The sequence below is a fragment of the Solanum verrucosum genome, unplaced genomic scaffold, assembly GCF_900185275.1.
Source record: "Solanum verrucosum unplaced genomic scaffold, falcon-dt-bn FXZP01000040.1, whole genome shotgun sequence".
Lineage (NCBI taxonomy): Eukaryota > Viridiplantae > Streptophyta > Magnoliopsida > Solanales > Solanaceae > Solanum > Solanum verrucosum.
Window position 1 is genome coordinate 3,537,926 of NW_026020323.1, and position 14,085 is coordinate 3,552,010.

Genomic DNA, 14,085 nt, shown 5'->3' on the forward strand with positions numbered 1-14,085 from the left:
ATTTTTTATTGTTACAACTTGAAAGTTTATTATACTGTCATAACTTGAAAATATTAGTCTTATCTATGTCATTTATAAAATTTTCAATATTTATAATCTAATTATTTAATTAACTTCCGAAAAAGTGAAAAGAACAAACAAAAAGAGAAAGGAACAAAAAAAAAAGGAAGGAGCTAAACTAACCCGAAGAAGGAAAAAGAAATTAGAAGAAAAAATAACAAAAAAAGAGGAAATAAATCATAACAAACAAATTTTTTTAGCAAAAAGCAAAAGACAAAAGATGAAAAGAAGAAAAGGACAAAAAAATTAAATAAAAAGAAAAGGAAGGATGCAGCAAAATAATTACGCAACACCTTATGTGTTTACGGTTCATCATCTTGTGTTGAAAGCTTACAAGTCTATATTTGAGAATTTTACTATAGCATTGCACGTGATTTGATATCATCGTAATTTAATTGAAATTTGATAAATATTTTTTTATTGTCTTTCTAAAATATGTGAAATATTTATGAAAAATTCTTTAGTTACTAGTTATAAATATTTGCGTATGTATTTATTTTTATGAGTTTTATAAATTATTAATATTTTAACAGAGATAGTATGTCTAATTATGCTGAAACAATTTATGATATGAAATAGACTTTAGTCAAAATAATTTTATATTAATTGTAATATATTCAAAAAGTTATATTTAATTTATCACAAATTTATGCAATACTCGAATACAGTCAAAATGAATTAAAGTAGAGGGTGGTAGTTGTCACCTCCACTTACACGTGGAAGTGGAGGGAAAGGACAAATGGGCCTTTTATTTTGCTGGCTATTACCTTTCTTAAGCTAGTAAAGATGATTATTAAGTTTAATGGAAATATCCTATATCCTATATTTAATTAAATTTCACCGCCTACCACTAGTTATATATAGGTATATATGTATATAATTATACGTATGAGACTTTCAGCCAGCATATCTTCTTAAGATATAGTAGGAAAATGCTTAGGCAGAGAATACAATTGCTCATGCTAAGGGAAGAAAAAACTCATTTTGATGTAGTACAGTGTTTCGAGAAGAGTAGGAAAAATAAATTGATATCTACATCAAGTTATTTAATTCTTTGTTCAAGGTATGTTAAGGTAAAATTCATTTTTTTTATGTAGCCCGAATTTTAAAAATTATAAATAATTGAATAAGTCTTCTTTTTTACTATTTCATTGCTAGGAAGACCCTTTGTGAAGGGCATTGGGATGTCAGCTAATCTTATTTCTTGATCATATAGTATCATTGTCCTGTTTATAACATTGTGAAGTATGTTTGATGATTAAAGTTGTTTTCTGTCAAGTTTTGTATTGTTATGTCAATTAATGAGGTATTGTCTTAAAGTGAGGTTGAAATGTTGGAAAATTATATTATTGTATCTACGGGAATTGCTATGTCATTCTTTCTTGTCACAACATCTTATAAGAATATTATTTGAAAACGATCTTAATACTAAATCTTGTACTCTATTATTTTGGTTATCTACTTGTTAAACAACCTTGTTTCTAAAAAGGACCATACTACTGTCAAACCTGGTTCATTCTTAAATCAAGTTAAGTATATGTCAGTCTCCTTTTGAGTTCCTAAATTAATATTAATTTGTTAAGTTAAGTCAAGTATAGAGTTTCAAATTATTTATGAGTTTTATATGCCTTAATGGTCATATGGAAGTTAAGTGAATTCATGAGAAATTTCTTTAAACACCTTAAGTTCTTTATGAACATCCCCAGTTTTAAGTTACCTTTTTGAAGTCGAGTAAGTATTCGGGTCTATTCTAAAAGAATATGAGGTTTCATGAGACATTTACATGTTATATGGAAGTGGTTACGGGGTTATGAGAACAAGAGTACAAACGGGCCAAGATTGACAATATGACAACGGTAACACATATGCATTATGAATCCATGACATGGCATGCTATGCATTCTACTTTTGAGCTATAATCGGGAGGTATGAGGCCTATTACCTATATCTATACGTATAAGACAGCGATGTCCACAAGTTAGCGAATATGATGCCGGTTAGCTATCGGGGAGCACCACCATTGCTAGCATTTGGTTGGGTATGTCATGCATTTGCATCTATATGTATACTCACGACGTACGATTACTCGAGCATACCATGCATATTTTATTATTATGAGGTAAATGCATTCACGGAGGCTATTTTGAGTTTCAGTTTCAGGTGGTATCTCTATTACTTTTTGAAAGCAACTATTTATGATTCTACTTTCCGCCTTGCATACCAGTACATTTTATTCGTATTGACATCCCATTGCTTAGGGGCGCTGCATTCGTGTTGCAGGTTAAGATAGAGCTCCTGATCGGGCTCTGCAATAGGGGTGTTGTCTCAGCTGAGGATTAAGCTCCATTCTTTCTGTAGTTGTTGGTTGTATGTAGGTTTTACATATTTGAGTTTTCTATATTGTTGTTGTAATTGTTGGGGCCTTGTCTCAACCAGTCAGGCTGTAGTATTTGTAGAGACTTGTGGACATACTTTGTGGGGTCTTCTTAACTTCCATTTATAGCCTTGTCGTCTTGCTAGTTATTTATTAGTTAAGTGGCTTTATCGGCCCTTTCATTATGTTGTTGAGATTATTGTGACCTCGTCGGTCCAATTATTTTGTTCCAGCAGGTTATTGTAGTGGCCTTGTTGGCCCTTGTTGTATCATTTCCTTTATGTTTCTGTTGGTTCGCTCAGTCAAGTGAGGCACCAGGTGCCTGTTGTTATTACGACTCGGAAAACTAGTAGGTGAAACTAGAGCCTTACGAGTGTGTTGTTGAGTTTGTTATGGGGTTTTATGCTGTAAAATGAGTTCTCGAGCTTAGGTTGAGAGGTTTATGGGTTAAACATCAAGGTACGACCCCCCAAGGACCAACCAAGGGTCCTTAAGGAGGATCCTAAAGCCTAACCCCCAAAACTGCCTAAGAACCAAAAATTGTCAAATGTGTTATGGGATATGGATGGGACCTATGCCCCGTAGGTCCATCCACGCTCATGGGAGGGCACTTCGTGAGTCAAGGGCCAAGATGACAAGTTGCAGCCCCACCCACGAACCTACAGAATGGGGCGTGAGTGGACCCACGATCCGTGGGTCATGGGCGTGGGTCACCACTATAAAAGTTGTCCAAGACTCGGCCAAGGTAAGGGTAGGTTGATAAATTCCTTTTAAGGTACAATTCATTATTCCCAAAACTCAAAAATAGAAACCACTTCATCTTCAAATAATCCTCTCTCTAGAAACCACCATTGGAGAAGAAGAAGTCAAGGTTTGGAGCTCAAGATTTCATCTTTTCTTTTCAATTTCGTGGAGTTTCTTCAATTGAGGTATGTTTTCAAAATCCCCCAAAAGTTAGGGTTTCAAACTTAGGGTGTGTTTGGTATGAAGGATAATGTTTTCCATGGAAAATGTTTTCCTGGAAAACAAGTTGATTTTTGACTTATTTTCTCATGTTTGGTTGGTGAGTAGAAAATATTTTCCGAAAAAGATTTTTAGTATTTGATTTATGAATGAAAAATATTTTTGAGAAATATCTTTTATTTTTACTAGAATAGAAAATAATTTTTGAAATTGAAAATAATTTTTAAAAACAAACTTAAATTTTTTTGGGGGTTCAAGGGTAGGGGTGAGAAATTGAAATTTTGAAGTTGAAAATATATTTTAAAAACAAACTTAATTTTTTTTGGAGGTGGGTGGGGGTGGGGTGAAAAAATTAAATTTTGAAGTTGAAATTATATTTTAAAAACAAAATTAATTTTTTTTTGGGCATGGGGGGGGGGCTGCTGGTTGGGTGGGGTGGGGTGGGGGGGGGGACTGGGTAGGGGTGAAAAAAATAATTTTTTGAAAAAAAAACTTAAATTTTTTTTTTGGGGGTGGTGGGGGGGGGGGTGGTAGGGGTGAAAAAAATGAAATTTTGAAATTGAAAATATTTTTTAAAAACAAACTTAAATTTTTTGTGGGGGGGGGGGGGAGGGCGGTTGGCAGGAGTGGGTGGACAGGGGGCTGGGGTAGGAGGTGGGTGGGGGGCGGGGTCAAGGGTAGGGTGAAAAATGAAATTTTGAAGTTGAAAATATTTTTTAAAAATAAACTTAAAATATATTTTTTTGGTGGGGGGGGTGGTAGGGAGTGGGGTGGGGGGGCTGGGTAGAAGGTGAGTGGGGTAAAAATAGTTTTTAATATATTTTTGGGAGGGGTGGAGGTAGGGGTGAGGGTTGGGTAAAAAAATTGAATGTAAAAACAAGCTTTGGAAGAGAGTTTGGAAAATGTTTTCTTTAAGTATGAAGGGAGGTCATTTTCCTTAAATTTGAGGAAAATGAGTTGATTTGGAAAACATTTAGCTCAATCAAACATGAGAAAATTGGAAAACATTTTCCGAAAAATGTTTTCCTTTATACCAAACACACCCTTAGTCATGGGTTCAATTTCTAAACGTTTTCAAAGGTTGAATTATGATGAATTGTGATTGAATTCATGAATTAATGTTGTTTTAAGATGGAATTTCCCTATGAACCCATGATTCCCCCAAAATATTGAATTGTGAATTGTGATTTGGGATTGATCGATTATGGAAGCATGTGAAGAGATTAAGTTTATATTGATTTAGTTTATTGAATTACGTCATCATGCCTAAATTGTAGTATTCCAGGTGTGTTGGTGACTTTTGATTCATGGCCTTGAAGGGCAAAATATGAAGGATTGATGTATAATCATGATGCTATGTATATGCTTTGTGATTTCAATTAAAGTAATGTGATTATGACTATAATGCAATGGTGGTGTTGTTGAAAGGTTATTCTCACATACACACACTCATGAATGAATAATGAATGAAGTTTCTATGATTATGTTAATGATGATGTGTTGATTGACATGTTATTCTCAATTGTACACTAATGAATGATAATGACATTTTATGAAAGGACTTTCTCACAATATGGGGATTCTTAGTTGAAAGGTTATTCTCATCTTTGAATCTATGAGCTATCTAATGAATGAATGTTGGGTTTGAGATGGATACTCATTCATGAGTTGAGGCGGGGTATCTAGTAACAATTTCTTATCTCATAACAATGAACTAAAGTAATGAATGTTAAGTACTCCGTGGGGAATAATGCTAAGCACCGAGAGAATATTTATTGAGATGGATACTCATCCATGAGTTGAGGCAGGGTATCTAGTAACAATCTCTTGAGATGGATGCTCATCCGTGAGTTGAGGCGGGGTATCTAGTAGCAATCTCCCTATCCCATAACTATGTGCCCACATAGGTTTATAGCTAGTGGGTCCACCTAAGCTAAATTTTAACGGTCCTACCTTAGGCAAGTAGGAATCCCTTATTCGATGTGGGTAACATCGGGATTCCATGAATTGCTCACATGATCTATGTCGGTTAAGGCTTACTCCCACAAAGAATGATAATGAACTATGGCTTCTCAAGAATGCACTACTTAGTGTGGTTGGTAGTATGTGATGTCATCCATGCATTGCACAAGTAGGCTTTGAGAGTAGCCATGATATGTTCCTTTATGTTATAATGTATTATGATCAGGGATATGAGTTAGGTACTATGGTTACTCAAGAAGTTCTATGAAGTGTGGATGGTATAGTATGGAATGTCATTCATGCATTGCACGAGTAGGCTTTGAGAGGGCTATGGTGTGTTTCTCAATGTCATAATGTCTAATGAAATGAATGTGCTTATAATGATGCTAGTGAGAATGTTGACTTAAATGCTTAATGTAATGATGCATGCTTTACTTGGATTGTATTATGAGTAACTTTCCTTGTCATGATTTATGAAATATGATTGTTCCTTTTGCATGAGTATTGTCTAAAGATGAGAAGGAAGAATGGTAAGTTCATTTAAGGTGGCCTCAAAATGGTACTTAGTAGGACTAGTAGTATGGGATGCTATTGTTACATTGCACAAGTATAACTTAGGGTTACCTAAGGTGATGGTTCTAATGTGATTAAATGGCTTATATGTTGAATGTGATTGCATCTTATGCCTTTTATACTAAAGTTCATAATGTTTCTCAAAATTGGCATATAGCATGGTTTTCAACCAAATTATCTTTTTTAAGCATGGTTTTTGCATGGCTATCATACTTAGTACATTTTTGTGTGCTAACTCATATTTCTACATTTTTACAAAAGTGTAGGGTTTGGAGACTTGATGTTCTATTCTTGGAAGATAGGTTTCTAAGGAGCAAGAAGTTGAAGATTTGGTGAGTCCTCATAGTTTCGAGGAAGAACCCACTATTTCCTTTATGTCTTTTATTATATGTGTAGAGCTTTTGTATGGGCTATGTCCCAAAGTTTTATTCAAAGTGTTGTAGATGGTTTGAGACAAAGTATAGAAAGACTTCCACTTGCTTTATGAAAATGACTTCGATTGTAAAGAAAAGTTTTAAATTCCGCACAATTTTCCTATGTTCTTATGTTATGAATGTTATGAGGCTTGTATGAGGCTCTTTGGAGTCTTATACGTCGTGTTACGTCTAGGGGGTACCCCTGGATCGTAACACTTGCGCCTCTCCTAATTTGGGGTGTGACAAATTATTTCCTCCAATTTTAACTTAGTTATTTTATTTTTATTTTTTATTTGTTTAAAATATAATATTTTTCTCCTTTTTAATAACTCTGTAGTTCTTACTTTTTATATGCCTTATTTGAAACCACAAAACTATAAAACATTTTATTCATTTTATTATGAGTTGTAAAAAATAAAAGAGTGTTGTTCTTATAAAAGAGTAGTAGTGTTTTGACACTATTAAGTTTTTATCAATATTATTGTACTATTTACTCAGGTAACATGTTTACCTCATCTTAATATTTGGTGTCATTGTTACTCTCTTGCTACTGTTATTTAGCGTGGACATTATCCTGGATATTATTATCATTTTGTCCAACAATATGGTATCAAATAGTGTCTACGAATGAAAGTCAATATGGCTTTGATACCATCATTCTTGACTCTCAAGATGTTTGAGACATTATTGACAAAGAGTATACAAAATTCGTTAATGAGGAAACTGTCTCCAAATAAAATTGTCTTGTTAAAGACATGAAAGAAAGATCAACATGCCCTCACTCTCATCTATCAATTTTTGAATGATGGCATGTGTGATAAGGTGGCTTATGCAACCACCTCAAAAGAAGCTTGGGAGATTTTACATAATTCTCTCCAAGGAGTTGATAAAGTAAAGAGATAAAACTTCAAACTCTAGGGTTGATTTTGAAGTTTTAAAATTGAAATAATCCGAATCTATTTTGGATTTTTGTTCTAGATTGATGGTTGTTGTAAATCAACTAAGAAGATACAGAGAGGAAGTAGATGATCTGTGTGTGGTAGACAAGATTCTTTGTTCTTTAATACTTAAATTTGATTATGTGGTGTGTTCTATTGGAGAGTCTAAAATTTTTGACTCTATGACAATAGAGCAATTGGAAGGTTCTTTAAGAGCCCATGAAGAAAAGATAAAAAGAATAAAATATGAGCCACTAGAGCAACGTCTTAAAACTCAAGCATCTTTCAAAGGATTTGAAGGTGAAATAAGTTACAAAGGAAATGGACAATGGCAAGGTCGTGGAGGGCGTGAAAGAGGAAGAAGTTATATTAACAAATTCAACAATGAAGATAAAAATCACCAGCCATTCAGAAGTCGTGGTTGTGATCAACAAGGAGGTAGAGGATGTGGAGCCAATCAACGTACTAACAAAATAAGATTTGACAAATCTAAAACTAAGTGTTATAAATGTCATAAAAGTGGACATTATTACTCTTGGGAATGTCAGAGTAATGTTGAAGAAAAATCTAATCTAGTTGACTACAACAAAGACGAAGATGAGTCAACATTATTATTGACACTCAAAGAAAAAGATACAGACGATTGCAATTTATGGTATCTTGACAATGGAGCAAATAATCATATGTGTGGCCACAAAGACAAGTTTGTGGAGTTAAACACAAACTTGAAGTGCTTGTCTTTGTCCTCTCACATTGTCTAGTTTCCACGCATTCAAACTACCATTTGGCGAACTCTATGAGAATCTAGGATGCCTTTGTCCCATTGCATTGAAATTGTTTCCTCCTTGGTAGTTCTATCTATTAAAGTTTCCAACATAGTTAACCTCTTCATTTGCTAGTGGCCCTTGTTGACATTCATGAGTAGAATATCCCTCTGCACAATAATCACACACTATTGATTGTGTTATTTGAGCCTGGAATAGAGCCAATTGTTTCACATCATTCGCAATCGATGCAATTTGGGATGCAAAGTAGTGTAAATATCAACTTGGTACACCCCTACACTCTTTTTCCTTTCAGAATTCTCTGCAACCTACTGATTATAATCCCTTGCAAGTTCATTAAGGATTTCAATTACTTCTTCAGCTATCTTTTTCATGATCAATCCTCCCATAACATTGTTTAGTATCCTCTTTGACATAGTTGATAATCCTTCTAAGAAATTTGTCAACTACAACCATGACTCAATTCCATTATGTGGACACTTTCTCAACAATTCCTAAAACTTTTCCCGTGCTTCAAACACTATTTGAGATTCTAATCGACTGAAATTATTGATCTCCTTTCTCATTCTAGTTGTTTTTGCTGCTGAGAAATACTTATCAAGAAACTTTTTCGTCATTTCATTCCAGGTGCGGATTGATCCAGAATGTAAACTTTGTAGCCAAATATCAGCATTATTCTTCAAAGTGAAAGGAAATGTCCTCAAGTATATAACATCCTCCGATGCTCCATTATGGTGAAAAATGTTCATGATTTCATCTATGACTGGTTGAATCCTCATTTTGCTTCCCTCTGAACACACAATTATTTTGTATTGCTTGAAGAACATTATGCTTGATCTCAAAGTTATTTGACGCAATAGGAGGACATCTCACACTAGACTGCTCTCCATTGTAATTTGTCTTAGCATAGTTTCCTAGTAATCTCTCTGCCCTGCCCTGCCCTGCCTTGCCCTGCCATTATTTTGATCCATTTGACTTTCTACTTCAACAGAAGGATGGTTGTTTCTTTGGTTAATTAACCCAGGATGTTCAACATCATCATCAAGCCTCTGGTGCCCGATTTAAGTTACCAGGATTGAGTAGGTCATTCAAAGCCATGTTACCGACGTTATTATCACCCATTGTATTATGACTTTGAGACTTTTCTGAACCCTTTTTGCAAGTTCCTTCTTAAGCAGACGTAAAGCTTTTTTCGACTCCGGATTGTATTCGAGAACTTCTTTTGAGGAAGATCGCGTCATAGACCAAAGTTGTTGTTAATTCTGGTTGCCTGCGATAATATGAACTTGAGATGTAAAAAAAATAATTTAAAAAACCTGAATTGATACGCAAAACTCTATTGAAAACTACTTGTTGCCAATCTCCGACTGCGGAGCCAAAATTTGACGAGCGTGAAACACAATATAATTAAGCGCTTGCTAGTCAAATATAGTATAGTATAAAGATCGTCTAACAGAGATTGGTTCTAGTAGAAATTCAATATAATTTCTTTCAGTATTATTCAGAAAATCAAATCTTAAAAATTGTGTGGTAAAATCACCATGTTAAAAAATGTAAATTATTAGCATTGATTATCTACCAAACAGTGAAACGGATATCAAAAATTGATTATCAATTAAGGAACTTAGGGATGCAAACAATATGATGGCAAGGTTGCAAAACTTTAGGATATGCTATAGTTCAAGGTTCACAAATAAATACTCTTGCTTCTTACGAATAAATACGTTGATTACTATTTCAATCAATAAGTAAAATACTTCTTTCGAATGAATTTGACTTCCAATAAATTTGTAATGTAAACAAAGTGAACATGTGCATAGATGCACCGAAAAGGCAAGGTCTAGGAAAGCTTCTTGCTAATACGTTCTAACTCCAATCCTTATCAACAAATTCTCAAGCTCTTTCTATTACTTCACGAAGCTATCAATCAAGAATTGGACCATAAGATGAAAAGATAATAATCCAAACTCCTTTCTTTAGATTAAAATGCAAAGCATGACTAACTTTTTAATACCAATATGAATTAGAAATTCATGGTTCTATACATTCAAACAAAAGCAAAATTCAATATTAGCAACCCTACATCATATTGTCTTTGCCTTGATTAGAATTTACTCCGTAGAAATAAACAAGTTTACAAAAATATAGAAAAAACTAGAAGACATTACAAACAACTTTTAATCCCAACTTTCGTTTTGGATTAGAGTGGTGTACCCTTCTTCGTTCTTCCTTCTTCTTTCTTGCTCCTTGTCATTTTTTTGCTTTTTTCAAGATGCCCTAATCTTTGGGATCAGTTTTCCTTATAAAGCACGGGGTCTTCCTCCTTAAAATTTCAAAAATATCGTTATTTAACATTATTTCGTCAAGTTCCCGCGCGATCGCACAACGGAAATCACTTTGAGCAGCCGACCGCGCAAGGCTGTCAACTGCCACCTCCCATTCTTTCTTGCCCATACGATTGAAACTTGATGATGCGCAATTGCATGGGTCTTTTCATTCCCATAAAGTGTAATTTTCTATATCTTTTGATTCGTTTAGCTCTAATTTTGGGCCTAACTTCACCTTACACATTTAGCAAAGAAATTAGCAATAGCTGCACAATATAAGGCCAAAATAACTAAAAAATCCTTTCAAATAGACCCAATAACTCAAGACTATTACTCTCATCATAGAGCTCAAGTATGTGAAACCTCATGATCAAGTTGCGGATATCTTTACAAAGCCTCTCAAATTTGAAGATTTTCAGAGATTGAGATCAAGCCTTGGAGTAAAGAAGAAAAATCAAAATTAAGGGAGAGATTTGTGGGAACAAAGCTTGACAACAACTAATTTGGCAGTCACACTTGTGGAAATTACTAGTCACAAATGTGAAAAATTGACAACCACATTAGGGGAAGTTGGTAGCCAAGTTTTGATAGAGTTTTGATGGAGTTTGACAACCAAACATTGTGAAAATTGGTTGTCACATTTGTTTCACTAATGATGTAATCAAGAGGTTCAAAACTCTATAAATGTAGTAGTAATTGAACATTTGAAGACACGCCAAAAATAGAAAAGGCAATAGAGAGTAGAGAGAGTAATCCACAAACTATTTCTTAGTTTGTGAGAAAATAGTGTGAAAGTAATATTATTATGAGTTGTAAGAAATAAAAGAATTGTTCTTATTAAAGAATAGTAGTCTTTTGACACTATCAAGTTTTCATCAATAAAATTGTATTACTTACTCGGGTATCATATTTAACACATCTTAATATTTGATGTCGATGTTACTCTATTGCTATTACTATTTAGCGTGGACATTATCCTGAATGTGATTATCATTTTTTTCAAAAATTTTAATATAAGTTCATAAGACTAAATTTTTATTAAGCTTGAGTAAATTATTAAGTGAGAAAAATAAATTTAAAAAATGGAGTATATGTATATTACTTTCGAAATAATTTGGCTTTCAGGGATATCGGATTATTACATACATTATTATATACCATTAATTACCCAAAAAGACCATTCGGTCATCTTAAAAAAAAAAAAAAAAAAAAAAAAAAAAAAGTCAAAATTTTGACATTTAATAGGACTCCTTAGCCACACTTTCAATATTTATTTAAGATGTCAATATTTTAGTTTGTTATGTATTTGATTTATTGATTTATGTATTTTTTTATTTGTTTGATTTCCAAGAATATAATTATTGTAAACCAATAAATTTTACATTTTATTTGCTCACTTTACCATTCAAATTAAAATTGGTATTTTACTTTCATAGTGAAAACTACAAATCTACAAATTGTATCCTAGTGATCAAAATTGTATTACATGACTGCCAAATATATTTTTCTTTTATTTGTATTACAAAAATATTACTGATTATATCCAATATAATCTAATCATTACATATAAATATGATTTACGAAAGGAAACAAGATTTTGGTAAAAAGTAGGATACATAGTGAAAATAATACAATCTATTGAGGAAAGATATAATATTCTAAAAAAAAACCATACATAGTGAAAACAATACAATCTATTGATGAATGATACAATATTCTAAATAAAAATATACAAACTGGTTGTGAAAAAAATAAGATACATCTATGCTTAAGAAATACAAATCAATTTGACATACCTATTTGAACGACTACAAACTAAAAAAGAAATACAATGTTCTTGATAAAAATATAAATGTTGAGTAAAAGAAATGCAATGTTCTTGATAAAAATACAAATGTTGAGTAAAAGAAAAACAATTGACAAACAAAAATTAATATGAATACAGTTCTGGTATGAATACAATTTGCAACCTTCTTCTCCTTTGACTCTCTCTTTCCTCTTCTTCTTAGTCTGCTATGTTATTTTTTTCTGATTTTTTTCACCAAATTCAAATCTGAATCCGTATTCACTTGTGCATATATTAGTAACTCTATAAGCAAAATTCAAAAAATATTAAATATGAATGTATAAAAATCAAACAATATATGGTGTATGAATGCTAATGTAGATTACTACAATCTATAAAATCTCAAATATGAAAGCAAAATCACAAATAAAAAAAATCGAACAATAGTGTTTAAAAGACGAAAAAATTCGCAATACATAAAAGAGGGAAATCTCATAAAATACTTGGTGAATATGAAAACAACCTCACAAAAAAATCGAACAATATTGTTTAAAAGACGAAAAATCTGAAATACAAAATACGTGGTGAATATAAAATAAAATCACAAGAAATCTCACAAAATACTTGTTGACTTCGAATTTACCTTTATCAATGGGTGAAAAATCTTTTGAATTAATTGTGAGATTTCTTGAACAAAGTGTAGAAAATTCGAAGAGTTGATTTTCTTGAACAAGAAAAGGAGATACAATGGTGAAAAGGGAAAGAGAGAGAAATGAGCAATTATGGGTAAAACCTAGAAAGAGAGGTAAGTGGGTAATGGGGATATTTTATTTTATTTTTCACGTGATAATGGAGTAAAAAAATGATCCAATTTGGGCCTGATTTGAGAAATGAAAGGAAAGGTAATTAATTATATTATGATACAATTTATTTTCTAAAATATTGACATATTGACATTTTTAATAATTATTTTAAAGTGTAGATGTTTTTAATAATTATGTTAGTAATTGTGACTAGTTTGCTAATTTTTCCAAAAAAAAAATAGCCAAATCTTTTTTAGACCTTCATCGACTTCGTCCTTGTTCTTTCTCCTCTTTTTTCTTTCATTTTCTTCTTCTTCATCTTTTTTAAAAATTGATGTATCGTGGACGTAAATCATTTTAAGTGAGTTACTTTTTTTATTTAAAATATCAAAAAGATTTTATATTTAAAGTTTGGGACTGTATAGATGTGATTTTGAGTTGATCGAGCTTGGCCAGTTAATGTATATTTTATGTATAATCAGTGTATACTTTATAAATAGTTAAGCTATCTTCAACATTTTGAGTATATATTATAATCTAGAGTATAGTCAGTGTATAACTCATGTATAACTAAGTTACATTGTACAATCCGTATATATTTTTATGTCTTTTCACAAGCTATATTATATAATCGAGTATGTACTTTTACTATTTTTTTATGTAAATAAAAACAGGATTATATTTATCATGAACGAATACTCTTTATATATATGGGCAAAAGGGAGTATATTTTAGGAAAAATTACAGAAATCTCACCTTTTAGTTTACTTATTATCATTATTCCCTATAAGTTTTACAAATTTCCAAAATTCCTCATTTGCGCGCATCAGATTAGTGTATCTCGCGCATCAAATTAAAGTATCAGCGCTTATATTATTGTGTCTCGCGCATCAAATTAGTGTATCATGTATAAAATGTACATCATATTAGTGTATCATGTATAAAATATTATGTATCTTACTTAACGATTAATGTTTCTCGCGCATTAAATTAATGTATCAGCACTTATATTATTGTATCCGTTTGAGAGATTCCTGTAATTATAAATTTTTAAGAGATAAATTGTAATTTTACTTTAAAAGTATGTGATTTCTATAA

The 14,085-nt window shown here is 32.2% G+C and overlaps 1 protein-coding gene across 1 annotated transcript in view; it reads right to left on the reverse strand.

The window, feature by feature from the left end:
• LOC125835590 (protein TIFY 10A-like) overlaps window positions 1–14,085 on the reverse strand; it is a 713,864-nt gene that overhangs the window by 140,174 nt on the left and 559,605 nt on the right. The window lies entirely within an intron of this gene.